This window comes from Leopardus geoffroyi, chromosome C2, assembly GCF_018350155.1.
Source record: "Leopardus geoffroyi isolate Oge1 chromosome C2, O.geoffroyi_Oge1_pat1.0, whole genome shotgun sequence".
Taxonomy (NCBI): domain Eukaryota; kingdom Metazoa; phylum Chordata; class Mammalia; order Carnivora; family Felidae; genus Leopardus; species Leopardus geoffroyi.
The window spans coordinates 5,964,529-5,989,846 of NC_059333.1; the positions used below are offsets into that span (position 1 = coordinate 5,964,529).

At 43.0% G+C, this 25,318-nt stretch overlaps 1 protein-coding gene across 1 annotated transcript in view; it reads right to left on the minus strand.

Moving 5' to 3' along the window:
* Nucleotides 1-321: 321 nt before the first annotated feature.
* IGSF5 (immunoglobulin superfamily member 5) overlaps nt 322-25,318 on the minus strand; it is an 89,718-nt gene continuing 64,721 nt past the window's right edge. The window contains exons 12-14 of the transcript XR_006718200.1: nt 19,269-19,341; nt 15,904-16,019; nt 322-2,093 (exon numbers count right to left, since the gene is read on the minus strand). The gene's annotated coding sequence lies outside the window, so the exon portion shown is untranslated. The remainder of the gene's footprint in view (nt 2,094-15,903; nt 16,020-19,268; nt 19,342-25,318) is intronic.

Genomic DNA, 25,318 nt, shown 5'->3' on the forward strand with positions numbered 1-25,318 from the left:
AAAGTGCAACTGCTGTGCCAGACATGGTATCTCTCCCAGAGGAGACTAATGTGGCCTCAGGTATGTGGTATGTGGTCATTGATCTGGCAAGTGTGTTGTCTTCCTTCTTTATTAAGAAGGAGAACTGGTGCACCTACATGGCTCACTTGGTTAAGTGTCCAGCTCTTGGTTTCGGCTTGAGTCATGATCTGAAGGTTCGTGAGTTCAAGCCTTGCATTGGGCTCTGCACTGACAGGATGGAGCCTGCTTGGCGTTCTCTCTCTCTGCCCCTCCCCTCCTCCCACGCCTGCACACTCTCTCTCAAAATAAGTAAATAAACTTAAAAAAAAATAAAAGATTAGAAGGTGTGAGCCCCTGATATGACACCATCCCTCAAGGAGATCAGCCAACCCTTTGGTTGCAAGCTGACATCTTTAGACCCCTACCCTGGAAGAGACAGTAATTCACCTTAACTGGAATGGGCATATATTCTGGTGTATTTCCTTTGTTGCCCACAGGCCTCTATCTATCCAATTCTAACACCACTGGAGGTTTAAAGAGCATTTAATCCACCGATACAGAATATTGCATAACATCACCTTGGACAGTGTTGCATTTCATGTCAGCCAAGGTTTGATAGAGGGCTAGAGAGTGTATACCATGGAAGTCTGAAAAACACAATGAGGGCATTGCTTTCACCAGGGGGCGCCAGGGAGACCAAGGTTTGCAAGACTGGATGGCAGAGAAGAGGTTGCTGTAGTGAGAGAGCTGCAGAAGGTTCCCTGGTGCCTTGGACTGAATACTGATCTTTGCAAAAAATACCCTCTGAAACCAAAGTGGAGGAAACTTCCCAATGCTGGGGAAAGAGCCCCTGGACAATTCCTGGAGGTGCCACAGAACTGGAAATCATTCCTGTTCCCACCAGCCAAAATGGAATGACCTTGAAATACACAGGCCTTGCCTTAGAAGTAGGGTTAAATTAGTTCCTGAATAAAGGCTGTTCTTGGCTCGCCACAACAGAGCTTAACACCAAGCCTCAAAAGACTCAAAGTGACCCACAGTTCACTTAATTACATGCCAGGAAAACAATCCATCACTCTTTAAAGGACTACAGTAAAATTAGCACCCCACAATATGACATTCGTAATGTCGAGGATCCAAAAATGACCAGGCATGCAAAAAAGGCAGGAAAATACTATTGCTCATTTCATAGACACAACTGCAGAGATGGAATTGTAGACTCTCTTTCATACTCTCTTCTCTTTCAGTGCAGAGCCCAACGCAAGGCTTGAACTCACGAACCTTCAGATCATGACTCACGCCCCATTCTACGATTCTATATCTGGGATTCTGCAAACCACATTTCAAGTTGGCCAGCCATTCCCTTCCAGAATCCACCAAGAGAGAGCATGGATGGTCAGGATTCTGCAAGCCTGGAGGTGGAAGGACAGGTGTGTTCCTTCCTGTTCCCTTCTTGCTCCTTCTGTTTGATCCCTGTTCCCATTGGTGGCCGTGCTTCTTCACCTCAAGACGGGCAATTCCTCCAGACTTGATCTAGTTAGTGGTTTTCCCCACATCTGCAGAATCAGTCTCCCTACACTCCCCACAGAGACACTGCACCAGCAGAACGACACCTGCTTGACAGAGGTCTGAACTTCAACTCCCTGAGGTCCTTCCCCTAAGCTTCTAAATTATAATAATCCCAGATTCTTCCCTTTGTTCACCAGCCCCCAGGTTGATAGCTGCCTTCAAGGGACACCTCTATGACACCTCTAGAATTCTCTTTTTGTCTCTTTGGTCAGCCATTCAGCAACTGTATGCCTCATTATCAACTGTTATACAAACGCTTGTCTGGGTGAAAACCAGTGTGGTTCCTGCCTCCTGATGACCCCACCTGTGTAGCCCCTGATGCAGGTGACTTATTACACTTAGTTCCCGCCAAACTGAATAAGAGAGGCAATTTTATTAACCTCATTTTTTTTCAAAGAACATGCAGTTCAGAGAAGTTAGTAATTTCCCCAGAATCCCAAAGTTAGTAACTGTGAAGCCTTACCTTTAGAAATAAGCAGTCCGACTCCAAAATTTGTGTGCTTGAAAATACCATGGAAAAATTCCTGCATAGGAGCACATATGATAATATGCTTGGACTCATTGATATCAAAGGAAATGTCCATTCAAGGGCTATTGAGGGATTGGTAGGATTCATAAATATCACAGTGGCAGTTAATGATTACAAGAGCATCCCAGAGAAGGCAATGTGAGTCATATTGGAGGCAATGAGTCTCACATCTCAGTGTCTATGTGAGAATCTCCAAGTGATCTTGGAAATAAAAATGCCAGGGACATGGGTAATTTAGCTGTTGTTACCCACAATATTAACTTCCAATTCCCTGAATTCAGACAATCCAACTATTTCCCCTCAAGAAAAATTTGTATGGTAATCAAAATTTAAAATTTGATTTGATCATGATTTTTCTTCTTGGATGTATTAACACAGTGGAAACCATTAATATTGTTCTCTTCTGCCCCTTAATAGAATCTTTCTTGTACTAGGAGTTATACTGCATACAAAAGCAAGACAAAGGCATGGTGTGTGTGTGTGTGTGTGTGTGTGTGTGTGTGTGTGTGTGTGATGTGGAAGCTGGGGAAAGGGGAGACAGTAAGTAAACAACCATAATATATTCCCAGTGGCATCTTCTCCTACACCAACTTGTGCAGCATTTAAGTGGGTCATGAAAGAAGAATTATATATGGTCATCACTATCTGGACCTAATGCATATGTCAATAGAATGCTGGGAAACTGTGCTAATATCTTTCAAAAGGAAAGCAAAAATGAGGTCCAAAATTAATCTGCAAAACCTTCATGTCATTTTGGTTCTTTCCAGACTATAAAATATTAGCATAAAAAGTGGTAAGTTCATTCCATTTAATATGAATACTTGCTTTAAGTAATTCCAAATACTAAATCATGCTGAAGAACTTATTACCAACATTGTAAAATTAGGAAAAACCTCAGTCAATTAAACGCAGGAAACTAAAAGTCTTTAGAAAAATGTAATTCCCTAATTAAACAGCTGAGGGGTGGGAGCAGCAAGTAGAATGTTCCACCAGAGCAGCCTCAGAGTTACTGGCCTCGTAAATGAGATAGTTTGACGAAAGCATCGTTGTGGTGACTGAAGCTTAAGAAGGCATAAACGCCATCAGACACTTGCATCCCAAAAGGCAAGGCCATTTTCATCATATAGAGAAACTGACCAGAAAAAGGCTTCTGAAAAGGCTTCCGAAAAATGGTTTCCTCTTCTGAAAAAAAATAGTTTCTGCAACCACATACCTGCAAGTCAAAAACATTTTGGGTAATAACATTCCATTCAGTGGCCCAATTTTGGCCTGAACAGTCTAAGGGCCAGAATGCCATCTACAGCAACATCCTTACCCAGAACATTACAGTGTAGACAAGCTCACTGCCCACTCCCACGTAAACACATACCCCCTTAATTGTAATAACAATGCCTTTAATAAGATCCATGGACAGAAGTAATTCTTTAGGGTCCTATGCGCCCTTTGATCTCTAGTGCCATGGAAAAATACCTAGAACTACGTGAGGTATTTCAACTATTGAAAGAGCAGCCAGAAACTTGTGAAAATACCAGCCTAGGGGGTAGAGATATAGGGAATTAGGTGAATAGCTACAGGAAGGGGTTTCGCCCCTGGGAGAAGGGAGGGGGCCCACCAGCGCCTCCGTGGCAGGCCAGTGGTACTCACCGTATGTAGTTTGGCATGGGAGGACCAAGGACTGGAGAAGATAGGAGAGGGTGGAGCCAAGACATAGGAAGGGAGGAGCCAGTGGAAGTTCCCGTAGAGGTCACCCAAAGAATTGCCGAGTGCAGGAGACAGAGAAGCCCAGAGCCAAGGGATAGAAAGGGCCTGAGATTATGAGTAAGTGAATCATGTTCCAAATGAGAAGAGTTAGGCAGGGCCAGCTAGGTCAGCATCCTGGAGTCAGGAGGCCAGACTGCATCTCGAGGTACAGAAGGGAGGTAATTATGGGCATGAAGAATTCTTATAGGTGAAAACTGAGTTGAATCAACAGGTTAACAAAGAGGGAATCCGTGGGTACTAGTATCAGTTGACCGAGCACCAACTCAACATACGTCTGCCAGGAATGCATCTTCTGTTACTGGCCATTGTACTTTTCCAGTTGAATGCATGGTGTGGTTAGTCTACCGGACCAGGATATCACTGGGCTCACTCACTTCAGGAAGTGCAGAGTACAGTTCCCAGAGCAGAAAAAAAAAAAAAAAGGAAGTACTTCTCTCAGTCTGGACCCAGAGGCATGAGCAACAAGGAGGTTTTACCTGATTGCATTAGTCCCTGCCTCCCTTCAACAGTGCCTAAATTTTGTTCACCTTATCCATCTGTGAAGGGGCTTTGGCTTGAGGCTTCAGAAGAAGTGAGACTTTTTCCAGTGATGAGGGACCGAGGAAAGTTGTTGGATGAAATGTGGTATAAGTCTGTTCCTCTCTGGAGTAAAGGCCTGAGGGCTATAAACAGATGAAACTCCACCGTCTCCTGTGTGCTTGTCAAAGATCAACAAGCTTGACACCAGAAGTGGCAAAGACAAATTTCATTCAGTCATAATTATTCCAATAGGGAAGAGGGTCCAGCATGAACTGAACTCAACTTCCTGGACAAAAATCAAGGGACTTTGTAAAGGCCTGGATGTGCTAATAGAAAGACACTAAGGGGTATTAAGTGGCGTTGGTCCATGTGATTAGGCCACTTGGATTTGTTCATTGGTGCTTATTCACAGAGAAACAAACTTCACGTCTTTAGGAGAGAGGGCAGTGGTACAGGTTAGAGCATGGCATCCACTGACGTTAGGCCCTCACCCTCCCACAGGGACTGAGAGCAAGGAGCAAGCAATGAGTTATCTCCTTGAATGTTGCTCCAGGACAGCTTTGGGGCCCCTGAGAATATAGCTCTATGTGGTAGATTTATATTCCAAGGGGCAGAGAAAGAATTTATAATGGCAAGCTTTCTAAAGTAGCAGCTCTGTGAGGAGATTCAGAGGGCTATCTCCCTATCCCCAGGTTTTGGAAGCATTGAGCTCCCCCAGACAGGACTTAAGGGAGGGCGGTCATCATCCTAGAGACACAGCCTTGAGCTGTTAGAAACTATGCTAGTGTTTGCTTAAGTCTCTTAGTGTGGGGTGGGAGGTGAAATCATCTGTGCTGAGAGTCTGCAGATTTTATAAGCCAAGGTTGAAGCCTAGTCATAAAGAGGGCTCAGAGGGCCTGACTAGAGTTTGGTCAAGAGAGCATCTTTGTCAAGCTGCATCATTATCTCTTTGAGCCTCACCATCCTCTCCATGAAGCCACATTGTCTTCTCCATGAACTTCACCATCATCTCCAGAGCCTCACCAACTTCTCCCTGAATTGTCTTAGTGAGATCCTGGAAGACACTTATGACCACAGTGGACCCATGTGGATAATCCAGGAGAATCTTCCCACCTCAAAACCATGAACTTAATCACACCTGCAAAGTCCCTTTTGCCCTGCAAGGCAATATATTCACATGTCCCATGAATTAAGACGCAGACATACTTGTGGAAGTCATTATTCTGCTGGCCTCCCTGCCCACATGCCACAACTCAGAAATGAAAGTGTGAGGATTACTACAACAGCAGCTACAGTGCCTAGAGCTGAGAGGGCATCTGCACAGATGTGTGTGCGTCAGGGCTTCTGGATGGACAGATCCACCATCACAGTCTGCCTCTCTGTGTCTCTCTTACACACACACACTCTGCCATCCCGAAGTTCTGGACCATGGGAAATCCCAACTCTATTCAACAGGCCATCCTCTCGCCCCCTGAGGTGTGAGCAAAGATAAATGAGTGAATGGGGTTCAGACACGAATCATCCAGATGGAGGCCTGGGGTACAGCCACGGGCTCTGCAGGAGCTGGGTTACAGTCCAAAACACCAGAAGTTACCTAGAATGCTGATAAGTCACCTGGACAGTTGATGCTGGCAAAAAAATTCCAAGAAATTCTCAGATCTCCAAGAATTTCCCCAAGTGCCTGATGAGCTGAGAATCTGATTCCCATTGTATAATAGGCACATTTCATTAAAAAAAAAAAAAAAATGAAGTGTATTCTTTTTCCACAATGATGGGATCTAATACTTGTAATTATAAAAATAAGAGTGGTATAAATGTCTACTGTTGTCATGGCTGCTTTCAGCATCTGACGATGGGATTTATTCACACATAATTCTGTTAATCAATGTTGGAGCTATTATTTCCAAGTAGCTTGGTAACTTTGATGAAGATAAAGCCTTCAAGATAATTAAGTTGGAATACTTAAGCAGTGCCGATCCAAGCACAAGGAAAATAGCCACTCTTATTGCCCACAAAACATCCACGGGATTAAAAGGATTCGGACGCAATGGTTATTTGATGTAGAAAGCACCCATGCTCTTACTTCAAGATGAAGTCCAATTATAATAAAGTATTTCCATTTTATGAAAATTAGCTACACAATAAATAGGTGAATATTGGATACATTTCCAGATGAACAACAAGACCAGTTTCAAAGAAGGATTTCAAAGGGGTAAAAATGTTTTTAAGTACAGAAACCAGGAAATTTTCCTTTGGAAATTGTTTAGTTAATAACAGCTGCCAGTTTCACAGGTAATTTGCCTTTTTCATTATGGAAAATTCACCTTGAACAATGGAAGCTAAGTTTTTCTACTCTAAAAATATTAACCTCCTGTGGAGTCAAACTGATGAGTGTCTTCTCATTTGCATGAAAGATAACTTTATTTTCTGACGAGAGAGTCTGAAGAATGGTTCATCTTCCACATTCTATCATGTGTGCACAAAGGTAGAGCAGGTACAATTCTCTTGCTTAGGCTTATCTTAGTTTCAAAACCAGCAGCCACTTCCAACTGGTGTCAGCCAAAGAGAAGGATTGATTGCAGGGAGGTGGGCGGTGTCCTAGAATCCAAGGACAAGAAGGCAGGTGATCAAGAACAAGGCTGGACTTGGGACCTGGAGAGTCCCTGGAGGGAGGGATTTAGGAAACCAGCAGGTATTGATAATTGGCTTCTACCTTCTTTCCTCACTAACTGGCCTTCCCAGGTACTCAAGGTCACATATGAATAGAAGATGGCCACCCACAAGCCCAAGTTCACATGTGTGGTTTCTGCTGCACAGGGTTTCTGTGTGTACATGTGGCCAGATTTCCCAGAAATTAACCCAGCTTAGCTAGGTGCCCACCCCTGGATGGCTTGACTATGTCCAGGAAAAAAAATCATGGCCCCAGCGGCTGGCCCTGACCCTGGCAGTCTCAGATTTTTTTGTCTGAAGAAACCTGGCATTCATTTGGGCCACGATGCTAAAGAGGAAGCAGTTGACATTGCAGCACAATGACTGGTCATTGTTCAGGACCTCAGCATACTTTGCAGCTTACTTAGTCCCCTTGTTCCACCTAGTAAATGCCAAAAGGGCCCCCTCCCCAGTCACTGTGACACTAAACCAGCCCCCTTAAGTGCCTCCTCAGAATACAGTGTTGCATCCTGTTGAAAAGCCCTGAATTTCAGTCCAAGCATTTTGAAACACACATGTGTGGGTCCCGTCCTAGCCCCAGAGCAAGGTGGAAACACACAAGCTATTTAGAATAAGATGGCTGGCTCTGCCAGCCTACCAGCCATGCGGCCTGAAGCAAATACCTTAATCTCCCTCACCCGTGGCTCTTCACCATCCAAAGCTTGAATTAAATGATACCTCCCCCTTAGATCTATTGTGAGGATTAGGTGAAATTGGGTATTAGGTTGAACCATAGGAAATGTCCAGTTTTATAGGTCAAACACTTGAATAATCTGCAATTTCATAGGGTTTCAACCAACATTTCAGGGCTATAGCACAGTGCTTGGCACATAATAAGAGTCAATAAATGGTAAATATGAATCCTACAAGGATGCAAATTAAACTTGGATGATGCAAAATGCACTAAAAAAAATAACTTCTAGGTAAGAACATTGTGTCCCACCCCCTGACCTTGGGCAGAACATAGCACGTGCCGTTAACTAAGGTATAAACAATGGTGGGAAGAAAATCCTTCGGGGAAATTTTAAACGCTATCTGCGACAGCTCATGACAATTGGAAGGGCAAAAAGGAGGTATCATCCCAGTGGAGACTTAGAGTATGGTGGCCAGCTGTCCTCTGCTTATGGAAAATACTGGAGAAAGCTATTATCTGTGATGACTCATCAGTCTTCCTCAGGAAGACAAAACAAAGCTTTCTTCTCCTCCCCAGCAAGCAGGAATCAGGGCTTGGAATGGTAGCTCAAGGGGTTATGGGCTTGGACATGGATTTCATTTTTAATTATTCCAGGCTTACCTTTTGCATAATTTTGCATAAAAGAAAGAACTTTTATTTCAAGCTCCCCAAGTCCCTAACCTGTCACTTGCATGCAGATGCCACCCTCTGGCCCTCCAACTGGCCACGGGTCAGGAAAGCACAGAAGCATTAACTGACTGCGTACGGCATGAGAATTTTCCTTGGCACTTTCCACTGGCAGTTAACTTTTAATTAAAAGGCAAAAAAGACATTAATTATCAGTTAACAAATTTCAATCTCTATTCAGACAAGGGAATTAATGTGTTTAAAAAAGGCCTCAATAATTATTTCTTGCGATTTAGAAAGGGTGATGATAAAAGTATACCTCTGCCTCCACTCTTCTTTTCTGGTTTCAAGAAACTTGATGAAAGGGCAGCCATACCCAACACCTGTTTGCCAGGGCTCTAGATTTAGGGGCCATGTTATTCTAAATAACTTCAGGAGGAAGGGCACCTAAGCCCAGCAGAAAAGGAAGCTGTGGGCAAGCTGGTCACCTTTAGAAGTTGGGTCCTGCCTGAGATCCCCTTCCAGACTGTTCTCTCCTGAAGCTTGTGCCTGCTTTGCCCCTGACAGAGCCTGGGTCTCCAAATGCAGGTAGGAATGACTTGTACTGCTCACCTCCAAGTCAAGATGGATTTTCTGTTCAGTCAAAAAGCTCAAACATTTCCAGGTGGGAAAACAGGAGAGTTCTCCTCTCTCATGACCCTATAGTTATGTTGGCAGAACTTCCCAGTGGAGAACAACGGTTTTCCACTGCTCTTGTTGAGTTGTTTATACCTTGTGACTTCTCCCCCCAAAAACCTTCTTCTAAGAAAGCCTCCCACTTTTTTCCAGAATGGCCATTTTCTTTCCTTCCTTTCTTGGAAGGGAAATTGAACTAGTAACTCTTACTTGATAAGAGTAAGTAAGTCAGCCACTGGGAATGGAAAGTAGAAGGGGGTCAAAGGCTCTCAGCTCCTCAGATTAAATAGTGCTCCCAGATAGCGATGCCAGATGGGCAACATGCTGGGAGGCCATCAGCCCCATGAATAAATTAAAACCTGAGTCAAATATAGCTAAAACATTTTTTTTCATTTGATAGACCCTAATGCAGGTTGCTTTTTAGCTCCTCTGTCAGACCACAAGCACATACTGAGGTCACAGGACCAAGGGCTCCCCTGGGCTCACACATTGTAGACCAAAGGGCTGAGGAGAAAACTTTGCAAAGGTGAAGCAAAAGACAGTGCTGACCCACTGTGGTCAAAGACACTGTACCTCCCCCCACCTACCCACACATCCCTATCTCTCGGCCTTCCCTGCCATTCTCCCAATCTCTTTTTTCTCTCTAGCTCCCAAACATCCTGGTGCTCAATCCCCTAAGAAAGTGGATTTGGGAACATCCAAACCCAAACACAGATTCCCTCTCCCACTCAGTGGGACCACACCATGGGACATACAACTTACCTTCCGCCCCCAACCCTGACACACACAGCAAGTGTGAACAAAAACTTTATTAATTCAGGCAGGACTAGAGCAGGAGAGAAAGGAAGGAAGGAAGGAAGGAAGGAAGGAAGGAAGGAAGGAAGGAAGGGGAAAAGGAGGGAGGGCAGGAGGGAAGGGAGGAAAAGAAGAAGAAAAGGAGAGAGAACAGAAGGAGTCTCCTTATGCACTGATATACTGTACTTCCAAGATATACCATCCAGTGAAAATTGTGCTGCCCTTCGTCTAAGGAGGAGAGTAAAACTGTATACGTATATGCCACCCAGGCTCCCTCCAGCACTCTCCCCAACCCCCTGACAGCACCTCCTTGGGTTCAGAAAAGCAACAAATTGTGGGGTACTCGAGAAAAAGATCGTGAAAGTCCCAAGACTTCATTGGGATGTGATGTGAAGGTTGAGAGCCTCTCGTTGCCATCACAGAGCCCCTTTATAAAATTAACAAGTGCTTCCCAAGTCAAATGGAAATGAGAAAAATATACAAGGTTCCTGAACCTTGAATAAATATATTGTTTTGCAAAAACTGACTGTTCTAACTTAAATGTGCATTTCCCTTCTATTGTCTGTGCTTAAAACATAACTTCATAAAAACTTTATCATCTTAAATGTGCCTCATCTCTCCTCCATTGTAAAAGCCTTATTATTGCACTACTTTCAAGTTATTCGGGCAGCTCTCTCATATAAGCCACACACACAAAAATTCCCATCACCTTGTGTAGATGAAGGTCAGGCCTTCAAGGTCAAGACCTACAGCATCCTGAACGTGGAGCCTGAATGCTGAAAGGACCCACAAGACCTTCATGACCACAGAGGTGAAAATTCCTTACGAAAGAGATTTTGCAAGAGAGACTTGCCCCAGAGGAGAAGCTCATTCATTTACTCAATGTTCAAGGTATTAGTACACAGCACTCATGCAAGTGATATTTATGGAATCTGTATGGTGGCTTGCAAGCCATGAATTAGCCTCATTGGGTGCTTGTAGAATGCAGGAGAGAGAAAAAGTCAGCATCTTATTAGGACAGTAGAACACCCACAAACAACTGGAGCACAAGATTTAAAATTTGCCAAATGAGAGTTGTAGATAGGAATGTTGCCATGTTGCCATGGACCTTTTTTTTAAGTGTGAAAAACTTCAAATCTACAAAAAAAAAAAGTAAAACAATACAATAAACACTCACATACCTTTGAACCCACGTCACCAACTATGCACATCTCCCCAACATTTGCTTGCCCTCCTCTCCTCTCCTCTCTCTCTCTCTCTCCCCCCCCCCTCCTTCCCTCCCTCCCTCTCTCTCTCCCTCTCTCTTTCTGGTGCTGGCTCTATCCTTATCTATTTATCTATTATTTGAAAGTAAGTTCAAGTCTTTATAACCCTTCATCCCCAAAGGTTTCATCCCCAAATGTTTCTTTAAAAAAAAAAAGGGGATATTTTCCTACATAATTTGAATATCACTGTCACACCTGAGGAATTTAACACTGATAAATAATATTATCATATGTCCCAGCTATCCAAGACCCCTACCAAGGACCACGCAATCTTCATGCCTCTTTTGTCTCCTTTTACCCAGAACAGATCCCTTGCCTCTGTTTTTGTTTTCGTTTTCATTAGTACCATATCTTTTAAGAGTCCAAGCCTATTGTTCTGTAGAATGTCATGCAGTCTGATTTTGTCTCATGGTGGCCTCATTATTAGATTCAGGTGCAACGTGTTGGGCCAGAATGCTAAATATTTGATGCCGGCCCTTCTCCTTTCATCAGAGCAGGAGCCCATGATGTCAGCTTCTCCCCTGACCCTGATGCTGACAGGTGGCTGGGATGGGAAGGGAAGTTTCCCCTTGTGATTAATAAATAGCCTGGGGAGTGCTGCTCTGACGCGGCATGATGACCCTGCTCCCAAACTTTCAACTCATGGTTTCACCTGACCCAATTAGTGGCAATGACTAAATCAAAATAATGATTCTCTAATTCGATCACTTTCTGTTCAACTCTGTCTCTTTCTTTTGTTTTGTTCCACTTTGCTTTTGCCATGTGGGTTTGAAGGAGGAGGATCCCATCTCTAGCTGGGGCAATAAAGGAGGTCCCTCAGGCAGGAGATGGCATTTGGAGATGTGGGAGGATATTGAAAAAGCTGCATTTGGTGCCTTCTATCAGGAAAGAGATTCTCCCTACAAATGTAAACAGTGCCCTGACTGAGCCACAAGTTAAGTGGCCCTCTTTTCTCCAGTTTCCTGCTGTTCCTGTGGACTCACTTGAGGAGCCATGTGGGGAAGATGTGGGAGTAGGACTGTGTTCACAGTTGGGACAGCAGGTTGCTGGCTCCTCGGGCAACATGAGAAGGTCAGGCTCCAGTCTCTGCCCACCGCCAAGAGCATTCAATCAACCTTAACTAGACATTATGCAGCTCATCTGGGCCAAGTACTCCCTGTTCCTCAGACACACAGCTGTAGGGCACAAGTGCCTGATAAAGCATCTGAAAGCATCAAGGTTACTTGAAGATTTAGAGAAATAAACATTTTTAAAACAAATAGGGACATAATAAAAATGCAATTATAGGGGAAATATGAAACTATGAGATCACACAAGAGCCTCATGCCTTTGGTAAGCCATCCTGGGCTATCGCCAGAACCCCAGGGACATTCATCTTGATCCTCTGCTGCAAAGACCACCCTGAGAAGGACATTCAGGAAGTGGAAGCACTGTCCCAGCCAAGGGACCCAAACATTGGATACCAGGGACGAAAAATAGATAATAGGAAGACTTGGTTATGCAGAAGCAAATGGAAAGTTGAGGAATATTGACTTCCTGGAAGTCGATAGTATGGTCACATGAACAGAGAATACTAACGATCAGTCTTTAAACATTTTGTTTCTTATATCTATCCTTATTGGTAGACAGGGTTGTAAAATGGTCTCCTTTGTCTTACTCTAGAGATAACTAAAAAACTTTACAGAGTGTATTAGTAAAGAGAAGACAGGTTCTAACTTTTTTTTAGGGTTTAATTTTAGAGGTTTTTTTTAGGTTCAAATTCTATATTTTGCAAAGAGAGAGAGAACACAGAGGAAGGAAGGAAGGAAGGAAGGAAGGAAGGAAGGAAGGAAGGAAGGAAGGAAAAGAAAGAAAGAAAGAAAGAAAGAAAGAAAGAAAGAAGGAAGGAAGGAAGGAAGGAAGGAAGGAAAGAAAGAAAGAAAGAAAGAAAGAAAGAAAGAAAGAAAGAAAGAAAGAAAGAAAGAAAGAAAGAAAGAAAGAAAAGTAAAAAGAAGGAGAAAAGGAGGGAGGGAGGGAGCCAATCAAATAGCATAAGCATTCCAAAGTCTTACCAGGATTTGAAATCTGACATAAAATTAAAATTGTTTCATAAAATTGAGAAAAGAAATTGAAGCTTTAAATAGAACAGAATCAAGTCACTATTTTTATGGAATTTTAAAAATCCAAGCTCAGATTTAGTTAAGCCACCATAAAGTGAAAACCAATAAACTGTAAGTGTACATTTTCATGAAGTGGAAACTATGCTAATTTTTATAATTACAAAGTAGGAGACTTTTTTGGGGTTGTCTACTTTAATCCTAGGCCCTCTTAAATATTTAGTTTATTGCCTCTCTGGAACCAAAGTCTGAGCAGCTAAAATTTTAATGATGTTGGAAAGCACACTCCGATCCCACCACAGGTAGAGCATGTTAGATAAGACACCACATACTCATGGAGGAGAACAGTTCACTCTAAGAACCCAGGGGCCTCCGATACAACAAGGGCAGCTTCTTGGTACCTCTTGGTCCTTCCTTCTGGGGCGTGTCAGGGCTCAGAAGATCTCCAGGTGAAGGACTGAGTGCCGAGTTCCACCCCACCTCTTCACCAGCCAACCTTTCTTTACACCCCATCTTTTTTGTTATTAACAACTTATTTATTTTTTAATTTACATCCAAGTTAGTTAGCATATAGTGCAATAATGATTACAGGGGTAGATTCCTTAATGCCCCTTCCCCACTTAGCCCATCCCCCCTCCCACAATCCCTCCAGTAACCCTCAGTTTGTTCTCCATATTTAAGAGTCTCTTATGTTTTGTTCCCCTCCATGTTTTTATATTATTTTTGCTTCCCTTCCCTTATGTTCATCTGTTTTGTCTCTTAAATTCCTCATATAACTGAAGTCATATGATATTTGCCTTTCTTGGGCTAATTTTGCTTATCATAATACCCTCTAGTTCCATCCACATAGTTGCAAATAGCAAGATTTCATTCTTCTCTGATTGCCAAGTAATACTCCACTGTATCTATACACCACATCTTCTTTATCCATTCATCCATCGATGGACATTTGGGCTCTTTGCATACTTTGGCTATTGTCGATAGTGCTGCTATAAACATGGGGGTGCATGTGCCCCTTCGAAACAGCATACCTGTATCCCGTGGATAAATACCTATTGGTGCAATTGCTGGGTCGTAGGGATGTTCTATTTTTAATTTTTTGAGGAACCTCCATACTGTTTTCCAGAGTGGCTGCACCAGTTTGCATTCCCACCAGCAGTGCAAAAGAAACACTCTTTCTCCGCATCCTTGCCAACATCTGTTGTTGCCTGAGTTGTTAATGTTACCCACTCTGACAGGTGTGAGGTGGTATCTCATTGTGGTTTTGATTACTTTACACCCCATCTAAACTGCTTCTTTCTTGAACTCTCTCTTCCAGTATTTATCAGTTTGTAGTTGTGTATTTAATTGTCTAAGGTGTGTCAAGGTGTGTCACCTCAACTAGACTGGAAGCTCCATGGGGTTGGGGGATCATGCTCCTGGTCTGCCCTCAAGTACCCAAGACAAACATACTCTGAATGAATAAATGAATGAATGAATACCTGAATACATGGCTTTCAAGTAGCAATCTTATCAGAGAACACTCCTCCTTGCCTGGGAAACAATGACTTGGTAATTATACTACCATCTATGTGTACTTTTATTTAACCAAATGGGTAGCCTCAACACTCTGGCTTCCTGTAAATTCAGCCATTCATCCAGCTAATGTTCTCTGAGCCCTATCATGTCCTAAGCACTACGGCAGGAGCTCGGGATACAGAGACGAACAGGATGAAAACAAATGCGTGAACACATCAGTCAAATGAAAGCCTGCAATGACTGTTTCTTTTCAAGGACCAGCACATTGAAGCTTTTGTTCTTAAACATAATATTTTTTAAAGAGAAATTATAAACTTAGGAGTAAAAAAAGAGGTGGGCAACCTTAACTCACCAGAATCCAGGCCCAGAAGGGGACAGCCTCTCTGGCTTCATTCCCTGAATCACTAAAGTTTTCTCTCCTCCAAGCAACAGACATTAATAGAAACCCCCAGATTTGAGGAGACCCAAATAGAGACCTCAGCAACCAAATAGCAAATGGGCTTAATCTGTAATGCCAACTCTTACTGACTGATGGCCATGGGTTGGGAAGCCACCACGGACTAAGTGGGTAAAAGCCACCATCAACTGGTGATGTCTGCCATAAGCACCATATGCCATTTTTGTCAGTCTTGCCCCAGGAGGTAGATTTACTACAAGGCTGAGGTGGAGAAGATCAGAGCAGTATTTTTATGACCCTGCCTAAGCACAATATTGGTCATCCAGTAGGTGTTCAAGAAAAATTTAATTAGAATGACTCATCTCCACTATTCGCTACTCGTGACTTTATGAATTTATACCCCACCTTTGTACCAGTTTGTAGCTGAAGAGCCTATAGGAAAGTGATGAGTTTAGGGTGGAGACATTGCAAATAGCCTTTGTTCTGGTTCTAATTTATGATTATCTGATAGAATAACAGTCCTCTATGTCTTTGGACTCATGTGATAGAGCCCAAGACATTTCTAATTAGAGTAATGCCCAAGAACATTCCCTGCATTCCCATTGACCTACAGCCCTTGCACCTTTTCTTATAATTATTTGTCTATTCCTCTGCAAGATCTACAAAGACAGTAACAATTTCTAGTTCACTTTCATTCTGTCAACTGCAAGAACAGTGCCCACTATAGCAGGATCATATTAAATGTTAAATAAATGAACTGAAAATCTTACACCAAGAGGTCGAAAGTGTTGGCTCGACAACAGCAACATCGGGATGTTTGCATCATGGCCAACACCTCAGTTTTTCCTGTCCTGCAGAGCGGTGAAGTCACTGGGGCAAGACATCGCTGAGTTGGAAAGGAAAGGATAAATTCTGTTCAATGTGAGGCAGAAAAGTCATTATGTTATAACTACTGCCTGTTATATATTTTTTATCAAAAGTAGCAAATGTATCGTGGTGTTTAAATATATAAAAAAGTGGAGCGCCTGAGTGGCTCAATTGGTTAAGTGTCTGTTTCTTGGTTTTGGCTCAGGTCATGATTTCACGATTCGTGGGCTCAAACCCCACGTCGGGCTCTGCACTACAGGTGCAGAGCCTGCTTGGGATTCTCTCTCTCCCTCTCTCCCTGCCCCTCCCCTGCTCATCCTTGATAAATAAATAAATAAATAAATAAATAAATAAATAAATAAATCTTTTTAAAAAATGATCAAAGAACTTGAGTAGGCTTTTCTCCAAGGATGACACCCAAATGGCCAAAAAGCACATAAAAATGTGCTCAATATTACTAACCATTAGAGAAAAGCAAATCAAAATCATGAGATACCACTTCACACCCATTAAGATGGTTATTATTTTAGGGGCGCCTGGGTGGCGCAGTCGGTTAAGCGTCCGACTTCAGCCAGGTCACGATCTCGCGGTCCGTGAGTTCGAGCCCCGCGTCGGGCTCTGGGCTGATGGCTCAGAGCCTGGAGCCTGTTTCCGATTTTGTGTCTCCCTCTCTCTCTGCCCCTCCCCCGTTCATGCTCTGTCTCTCTCTGTCCCAAAAATAAATAAACTTTAAAAAAAAAAAAAAAGATGGTTATTATTTTAAAAAATCAGAAAATAACAAGATGCTCTTTATATATTCATATGGAAAGTTTTCCAAGATAAATAATTGAGTGAAAAAAGCAAGGTATTAGCGAGGACGGGGAGAACTTGGAACCCCAGTGCACTGTTGGCAAGAATGTAAAAGGCTGCAGCCACTGTGGAAACAGTATGAAGGTTCCTCAAAAAAGTAAACATAGAGTTATCACATGGTCCAACAACTCCACTTCTGAGTAGATACCCAACAGAACTGCAAGCAGGGACTTGAACACATATTTGTAACCCCATATTCATAGTGGCATTATTCATAAGAACCAAAAGGTGGAAACAAGCCAAAAGTCTATTCATGGATGAATGGATGAGCAAAATGTGGTCTCTACATACAGTGCAATATTTTTCAGCCTTAAAAAGGAAGGAAATTTTGACACACACTCCCACATAGAAAAACCTTGAAGCCATCATGCTAATGAAATACATCAGATTAAAAGTGCAGCATCAAATGATGCCACTTGTATGAGGTGCCAAGAGTGGTCAAATTCATAGAGACAGAAAGTACACTGGTGGTTTCCAGGGTCTGGAGGAAGGGAAGCAAAATCTTGGAAGCCATCTAAATGACCGTCATGGCAGGGCCAGCCAAATAAACTATCATTCCAAGCACACAATGGAAAATTTTGTAGCTATAAAAATGGATCAAGATGCTCTCTATATATTCATATGGAAAGTTTTCCAAGATAAATAATTGAGTGAAAAAAGCAAGATGCTAGGCAGAGTATATATAGGATGCTATGATTTGTTTTTTAAATAGGGGGAGAATATGTCCTTCAATTTCTTGTATATGCACAAAATTGTCCGGGAGGAATACACAAGAAACTAATAAAACTGTTGCCCATGAAGAGAGTAAGTGGGAGCAGAGGAAGGAGGGGGTGCTTTTCACACATTCCCAGATTGATTTTCATGTGAGCACCATGGGCATGCACTGTCTGCTCACATAGACTGCTAGAAACTCCTTTTTAAAAGGAAAACATGTTTTCTATTTTTTATATTATTTTTTGAAATTTTATAGGAATTTTTACTTAAATTGAGCATCTCAAGGGGCGCCTGGGTGGCGCAGTCGGTTAGGCGTCCGACTTCAGCCAGGTCACGATCTCGCGGTCCGTGAGTTCGAGCCCCGCGTCGGGCTCTGGGCTGATGGCTCAGAGCCTGGAGCCTGTTTCCGATTCTGTGTCTCCCTCTCTCTCTGCCCCTCCCCCGTTCATGCTCTGTCTCTCTCTGTCCCAAAAATTAATAAACGTTGAAAAAAAAATTTTAAAAAAAAAAATTGAGCATCTCATTGTGGCCAATTATCTAGTCACTCTGTATTCGTTTCCTGGGGCTACCGTAACAAATTACCACAAAGTAGATGGTTTATAAAAACAAAGACTTATTCTCTCACAAGCAGAGCGTCCCTCCTCACCCCTTCCAGCTTCTGGACGTTGCTGGAAGTCCTTGGCAGCGCTTGGCTTATAACCGCATCATTCCCGTCTCTGCCTCTGTCTTCACACAGCTTTCTCCCTGTGCATCCACACCTCTGTGTTCAAATTCCCCCCTTTGTAAAGACACCAGTTATTTTGGATTTAGGGCCTATCCTAATGACCTCATCTTAACTTGAGTACATCTGTTTCCAAATAAGGTCACATTCACAGGTTCTAGATGGACATACATTCGGGGAGGAACCTATTAAACTAGGTGCACGCTCTAAAAGATTATGCTGGCATCTGAGTATGTTTATGGAATAGCCCTCCTTCTTGGCCACCTCATAAGGATCTCCTGCATTTCTCCCTCCCAAGAAGGTTGGGCTAGAGATCACCCAAGAGGAACACCTAGGTGACCTAAGAGTTGATACATCCACTCTTTCTATTATTATTTCCATCACCTTTTCTGATTCCGGTCCTGTGACAATGTTACTCACCAGTTTCAAGTATTTCTACTTCAACCAATACCCATGGGGAATATTTTAATAGCAATGTTAAACTAAAGGGTTTAGTTGAGAATAACGGTCACACTGTGACAAATTGTTGAGGGTATTTGCTAGGTTGTTAAATCAAGTATAAGGTGCTAACCACAGACAGAAGTACATGTTAGGTTCTTACGCCTGTTTTACGTCCCTAGGAAATAAACAATACCTCCCTAGCTGGGGAGAGCAGGCTAGTTTTGCAGTCCTGATCTTGTAGCTGTGGATAATGATGTAATGTCTTATTCTTGGCTGCCCTGAGGATTTAATAGGCTCACTCTTCACTTTATTCAGCATCCAGTTGCTCTGTTACTGGGCTCTGCTGCTGTTGCCAGAAATGCTCATGGACTCACTTCTCCCTTATTCAACTCTTCCACTTCCTTTCATCCCTTGTACCTTCTGCAAGTGCAGCTCTAATTAACAAGCCCCTATTATGAGAAAGTAGTGACTGAGAAAACAGTGGTCACAACACAGGAAGTAGAGTCAGGCCACCCGAGATCAGATCTCACACATGTTACTTACCAGCACAGCAGCCTCACGCAAGTTACTGGACCTCTCTGAGCCTCAGTTTCCCAATCAGGCAAGGAAGGCCTCTCTGAAAAAGTGGCACAAATATAAGACCCGAATGACATGTATGAGAACAGTGTCCAATGCAGAGGAGCAACTAACACAAAGGCCCTGGAATTGAAACAAAATTGACCAACAGGGAAAGACAAAATAGGCCATGGAGTCTGCAGCATGGTATTGCAGTGTGTGTGCGCAGGGGCAGGTAAAGTAGGGGTAGGGGGTGCCAACTGAAGTCATAATAATAGGGTAGAGCCAGATTAGTAGACCTTGGAGGAATTTTTTTTCCTAAAGTGTAATGAGGAGTTCTTGGATAGTTTTAACAAAAAAATAAATAAGATCTGATTTACATTTTTAAACACTTCATGCTATTCGGACTGGAACTAGAGTAAAAGCAAGGAGACCAGTAAAGAAGCTAGGGTAGTTATCGAGACAAGAGGTGATGGTGGCTTGGACCATGGTGGCAGCCATGGGGATGTACCAACTGGATGAGTTGGGGAAGTATATTATGGAAGTAGACTGGCAGGACTTCCTAATGGATTTGGATGTTGCAATAATGCAAAAAGGTGAGTCCAGAATGGCTTCTAAATTTTTTTCCATTTTATAGTAGGTGTCACTAAAAGTTCTATTTGGGGATTTTTGGTTTGAGAATCATGGTAGACATCTAAACAGAGACGTCAAGGGGACAGTTGCATAAATGAAGCTAGAGCTCAAGGGAAAAGTCAGAAGTAAAGATACATTTGGAAGTTATTAGCATAGGTATGGTATATCAAGGCATAGGACCATAATGAATCACCTAAGGAGAACATGTAAACAGAAAAAGAAAAGGGTCATGGATCAGGTTTCCCCAACATGAAATCTGATAAAAACAATCAATAAAGAAAGCAATTTGAGGGGCGCGTGGGTGGCTCCGTCAGTTGAGCGTCCGACTTCAGCTCAGGTCATGATCTCACAGTCCGTGAGTTCCAGCCCCGTGTCAGGCTCTGTGCTGACAGCTCAGAGCCTGGAGCCTGCTTCACATTCTGTGTCTCCCTCTCTCTCTGCCCCTCCCCCATTCATGCTCTGTCTCTCTCTGTCTCAAAAATAAATAAATATTAAAAAAAAAAAAGAAAGCAATTTGAGGGAGGAGGAAAATCAAGAGAATGAAGCAAAATGGGAGTGAAAGAAGAAAACGTTTCGGAAGAAGGAAGTGGTCAGTTGGGTCAAATGTGGCCAAGAGGGCCAGTGAGAGAAACCATGTGGCTCTCTTGAGTCTTAACAAGATGGCGGTCATTGACTTCGACATGAACAGATTCCCTGCTGTCTTGGGAACAGAAGCTGGACTAAAGTCAAGAGAAGGGAGGAGGAAAGACTATCCATATAAAGTACAACAAAACCTTGGATTGCGAGTAACTTGTTCTGTGAGTGTTTTGCAAGACAAGCAAACATTTCTAATAAATTTAAACTTGATAAAGAGCGATGTCTTGCAATACGAGTAGTACGTGACACCAAACATCGCATGATCACAACTGAGCCAATGGTTCTTGAAATTCGTCTTGATATACAAGTGCTTTGGATTACAAGCATGTTTCCAGAGCAAATTATGTTCACAAACCAAGGTTTTACTGTATTACTCTTACCATAGAGCCTGGCACATAGTAAGCTCTAGGAAATGTCATCATGTATCATTATCCATTACAAGGCATCTCTCTGTGCAGCTCTACATGACTCTGTAGATTGCTACAGATGGAAATACGAAAGTCAACATGCATACCAAAATACAACTTCATCCAGGAAAGGAGTAACTTGACCAGGACAAAATTACTATTTTTTAATAGACAAGTAAAGGTTAAAAAAAAAACTACAAGAAAATTTGTGATGTACACAAAGAAGCCTACAGAAGCTTGAGCCCTGCTGTGCCACTGGGTCTTGAAGCATAGGTGGAAGGAAGTGGATGATGAGACAAAGGAGTTCTGCTGGTTGTGTAGACCCAAGGGCTCACCTGCTGGAATTTCCTCCCTATGTGAAGGAGTTGTTCCATGAATAAATTGTTGTTTTTTAAAAAAAAATCCCATGCCCTGATGTCTCAGCACTTCAGCGATGTCATCAGAAACGAGAGATGCTAGATGTGTGACTTAATTGGAAGGTCATGCTCAGTGACCTTTCCTGTAGGCTGTGACAGCATGGTACAGGCTCATTTTGTAAATAGGAGTGGGGGAGAACCTTCTTCCAGTCACCATTATGTTCAAAAACTCTGTGAGTTCAGCAGAAAACCAAAGGAGCAAGCAAAATGCTCTGACCTCTTGCACCTCCGAGCCCCAACACCCTTAGGCAGCAGCTGACTAAAACCCATCAAATGCTTTCCTGTTTGACTTTCCCCTTGGCTCTGATTCTGCTGTATTGGGATATGTGCAACATGCAAGCCCAATCCAGCACCATTGCCCTCCATGGCCCTACAAAGACCCTTCACTGGGGAGCCTGATGGCATGTTGATCTGATAATGAATTAATTATGTATAACATTGAGAATATCTGTCTCCATTCCTTCTCCTAGCACTTAGGTACGGAAGAAATGGGTTATAAAATCAAAGACTCAGATACTGCCCTTCACTTATTCATTCAACAAAAAAATATTATATGCCAGAAGCTATTCTAGCCAGTAATGCACAAAACAGCAGTACACAAGGTAAACTTTTAGGGGCCTCATGAAACTTATTTTCTAGTGCAAGAGACAGGCAATTATTACCAAAGGAATGAGTCTGTAATATTTGTTTCAAGTACTAGTAAATGCTACCAGGAATAATACAGCAGGTGAAGGACTAGAGGTGGAGGAGTAGGACAGGAGACAATTATAAATATGGCTGACAGACAAGTCCTGCCCATGGTGGGTGCCATGTTAGCATGACCTGATGAAATGAGGGAGCCAATCTGGTGAGTATCTGGGGGAAAAGCAAAGATTCAAGAAAAAGGACACCGCAAGGATAAAGCTCTGAGACAGTGATGAGCTTGGTGTATTGTAGAAATTGCAAGAAGACCAGTGAGTTTGGAGCAAAATGAGAAGGAAGGAGCCTAGAAGAATTCAAGATCATAAAGTTCTACAGGCGTCAGTCATGTAGAGCCTTGTGGACCTGGATTTTTTTTTAGTAGATTTTTTTCTAAATGTGTTGAGAGGCTTTTAGAGGAGCAGGAGAATGGCATGATCTGATTTATATATGAAAATATCACTTTGGTTGTCTTGTGGAGGAGAAGTGAATAGGAGACTATTGACAATGAGAACTGATGGTGCCTTCAACAGGGTGACAGTAATAGAGGCTGTATTAGTTTCCCATTGCTGCTGTGACAAGCACACTTAGTATCATACTTACCTCACACTTACTTTTTAATAGCATCTTAGTATCTAATAACATTAACGTATGATCTTACGATTCTGCAGGTCAGAAGTCCAGAACAGTTTCACGATGCTAAAATCAAAGTGTTGGCAGGGTGGTGTTCCCCTTTAGAGGCTCCAGGGAAGAAAGTGTTTCCTGTTCCTTTGAGTTGTCAGAACCAGTTTCTTGTGGCTACAGAGCCAAGGTCCCTGTTTTCTTGCAGGCTGTGATATGAGGGCTATCCCAGTTTCCAGAAGATGCCACATTTCTAGGCTAATGGACTCTTTTATCTTCAAAGCCTGCAGGAGCACTTGACTCCTACTCGTCTCACATCTCTCTGACCTACCTTTCTGTCTTCCTCTTCCACTTTTAAGGACCCATGTGACCCAGATAATCTAGGATAACCTCCCCCCTAAGTCTGTGACCATATCTCATCGGCAAAGCCCCTGTTGCCATGTAAAGTGACATTCCTAGGTTCTGGAGATTACAGAATGGACATCTTTGGGGGACCACTATTCTGCCAATCACAGAAGCAGTGACAATGAGTGAATTCTAGATGTGTCTGAAGGATATTTCCAACAAGACACTGAATGGCAGATGTGAAGAAGAAAACCAAAGCCACCTGGCCAGACTATATAGGTGGCATCATTTATGGACACAGGGAGCAGTGAGGTTGGGGAGAAATCTAGTATTGGTATGTAGATTTGAGGAGTCTATTCAACAACCCAGTGAGATGCCAAGAATTGGATAACAAGTCCAGCCTTCATGGGGAGGTCAAGGGTGAATACAAAATGAGGAACTATCAGCTTATGTATGGTGTTTAAAGCCATGAGACTAAGTGAAATATGAAGCCACCTAGGGATAGATTATAGATTAAGAATCTAAAACTCAGTCCAGGAGCTCCTGGGTGACTCAGTCGGTTAGCCTCCAACTTCGGCTCAGGTCATGATCTCGCAGTTCGTGAGTTCAAGCCCCTCATCAGGCTCTGTGCTGACAGCTCAGAGCCTGGAGCCTGCTTTGGATTCTGTGTCTCCCTCACTCTCTGCCCATCCCCCACTTGCGCTCTGTCTCTCTTTCTCTCAAAAATAAATAAGCATTAAAAAAAAATTAAACAAAACTCAGTCCAGAGTGAACCAACATCTAGACATCACAGGAAGAAGAGAATCTTAAAGAACGACAAGAAAAACACAAGGGAAAAGTTAATGAAAGGAGAAGTTAAGAATGGAGCTTCATGGAAACTGGATGGAGATTTCAAGGAGGAAGTGACCAAATGCCACCGATGGGTCATGGAGAGTGCCGAGTGTCCACTGGGTTTGACGAGATGGCAGTCATTGGTGGCCTTGATCAGCATGATCTTGGTGTAAAGGACAAAAGCTTGTTTGGAATTGGGAAGCAAGAGAGTGGGAACTGTGTTTTGGAGAACTCTTAATGAAGACTGTTGCTATAAAGAACAGCAGATGAGGTGAGAAAGACCAGAGAGGGTGAGAAACCAAACAAGGACGATGCTCCGGTGCAGGGAATAGAGTGTGCTGGCTGATGGGAATGATTCAGGAGAGAAGGAAAAGCCAACAGTGCAGGGAGGCCACCTGACATGGCCAAAGGAGACAGGATCCAGGCACAATGGAGCAGCTAGTGCGGAAGAGCTATGTGAGGTTGTGTAACGAATTCAGAATGGGACCAGTTAGCACCACATGCTGCTGCTTGAAAGCAGGTGTGAAATAGCCAGAAAATTTACTGTAGTGAAGGCTGGAGTTTTGCCAAGCAATGTCAAGAGGGGCAAAGGAACTGTGTGTTGGCAATGGAGCGGTTAGTTATATTTAAGGACCAAGAACTCCAACCTGGGGGAAGGGGGGTGGGGGGAGGAGTAATGATAAGAGCAGAAGGAAGGCTCGTACATTGGTGGTCCCAATGCAGACCAAAGCATCACGGGAGAAGAAGGACTGCAGCAAATAAAGATAAGGAAGAAGTGGGAAGTCTAAGAGGAATATGTTTAGAATTTAAATTTTGGAGGTGTGAGAAATGATCAAAGCAGTGGGTGGGGAGTGGAGTAGAGAAAAAGGTGTGCACCGTGAGGAAATGAAGGACCCGAGAAGACCGAATGCGGTGGTTTGACATGAGTGTTGTTATCCCAAGAATGCTGGAGCAGCGTTGAAGACAATGTTCTGCGTGCAGTAGCTATAGCTGTTTGTATCAGGCTGATGATGTGAGCTTCCAGAACAAGGACAGATTAATTAGTACTTCTAGTAACCACCCTCCTTCCTCACACCCCAATTCTTGCCCCTGGGGTAATACAGTGACATACAATTAGAGCTACATCAGATGTCCCCCTACACACGCTGTGGTCCACAAATAAAAGCATAAATCTGGGTGGTTGTATAGGATGTCATAGCCCTCCTCCCCTTCTGCAAAAGGAAAATAAAACTTATCTCTTGTCTAAGAAAAACCAGAGTTGGACAGTAGTTCGTGTGGTAAAAACAGATTTTATTCAGACCTATTAAAATAGGGGAAAAGAGACTTCACTATAGACCAGGCTTAAAACTCTGATATGGCAAATGAAAATTATAGCCAAGGAGCAGGTGTGAGACAGTGGATAAAAAATTACTAAGAAGAGGGGCACCTAGGTGGTTCAGTCGGTTAAGTGTCCAACTTCAGCTTAGGTCAT